This window comes from Neurospora crassa, linkage group VII (assembly GCF_000182925.2).
Source record: "Neurospora crassa OR74A linkage group VII, whole genome shotgun sequence".
In the NCBI taxonomy this organism is placed as follows: domain Eukaryota; kingdom Fungi; phylum Ascomycota; class Sordariomycetes; order Sordariales; family Sordariaceae; genus Neurospora; species Neurospora crassa.
In genome coordinates this window covers 1,440,684-1,442,354 of record NC_026507.1, presented here as the reverse complement: position 1 = coordinate 1,442,354, position 1,671 = coordinate 1,440,684, and positions in this window count along the sequence as shown.

The window sequence follows — 1,671 nt, the reverse complement described above, 5'->3', positions numbered from 1 at the left end:
TTAAAATTAAGTAGTATATCCGTAACTATCTTATTAAATACTAGGCTTCGGCCCGTAATAAATATCTCTCTTATAAAGTAGAAGCTCTTAAATCCGGTTATTAGAAATAATCTTTATTATAAGATAAATATAGAATTTAATAGTATATGTCTATATTAAGAAGAATAGGGAGGGGTAAATAGGTTTAACGGCTTCCTAAAATTTAAAGGAATTAGTAATTAATTAATCCGCTTTACCTAAGTAAGTATTTATATTAAATTTATAGGTAATTTTAAATTACCTAGTAAATTAATACTTTTTAGTACTAATAGAGTTCTATCTTTTAATAATAGTTCGAAAGTTCCTATATTCTTAGGCGGTAGAAGAATTTGTAATTATATCCAATTTATTAGAGTATTGAGAGAAAGAGCGTTAATTCCCCTAGAAGGGTTAGATATAATTAGTATTAAACTACGGCGTATATTATTATTAATAGTTAATTAAATAGAAATATTCTATTTCCTAATTAATTAAAGATTTAAGGGTAATAATACTATTGGACGAAACGAAGTTAAAGTAGAAGATGGTTAATTCGTTATCTTAAAGCTTTGCGAACGAATTATAATCTATTGAAGTAGAATTGGAGTTAATTATATAAAAGAATTTATAAGTAGGGGTAAATAAATATTGCTAAAGGAAGAAGTTAATCTTCTAACCTCTTTTCGTTTTATTGTAAAAATAGGAGAGGAAGATATAGATAATAAAGAATTAGAAAATGAAGAATCGTTTTTACTATTTCCCTTAATAGGTCTTATAGATATATATTAGAATAGAGGAAGGTTGATAAAGGTATTAGGGCTATTATATAATTAGTACCGAAAGAGGATCTTTATACCTCCTAATCCTTATATACGGCTGTTAATATTCTAGGTAATATAATTCCTTGGCTATATAAAACGCTAAGGCTTTCCTTTAATACTGTGTATATATTTGCTTTATTAGAATAAGAAGCTATTTAATCTTTGGTCGATTATATATAATATTTTAAATTTAAATTTACGAAGTAGATTATTAGAATACTATTACTTTATTCGCAAAGTATTATAAATTATTCTCTAGTACTACCGTACTATAATGTTTTTTTTCTATTCCTAATTAAATACCGTATAGTACTTCTATATTATATTCTATTACTAGGTCTTTAGCTTCAATATTTAAAAATTTAAATTATATTCTACTAATTTTATTCTTATAACTTCTACTACTATTAATCTACAGATCTAATTAGAGGCTTGGGTAACAAATTCGACTTATTAAACAATAAGGCCTAAGTTTAATTTTAATGCTCCCTAAATACTGAATTTCTAAGATAATAAAATTAAGGCCGTCTTTATATTTTTTAATATATTGTCTTTAAGATTAAAGTTATAGTAGTCCTATTAGTTTGCTAATTAATTAAAGATAGTTATAGCGAAATAGTAGTTCTTAAGGTAGAGAAAGATTACTTAAAACCTCTTATCTTTCATAGGTAATATAATATTATTCGGATTACTTATAAACCTTAGAATCCTACCGTTGAATTAAATATACTTATTTAATATAAAAATTATTCTTACCCCTTTTTTAATTACCTATAAAAGTAAAGTAATTAAATTATTAATATAGGTATAGGTATATTTATCGATATTATAT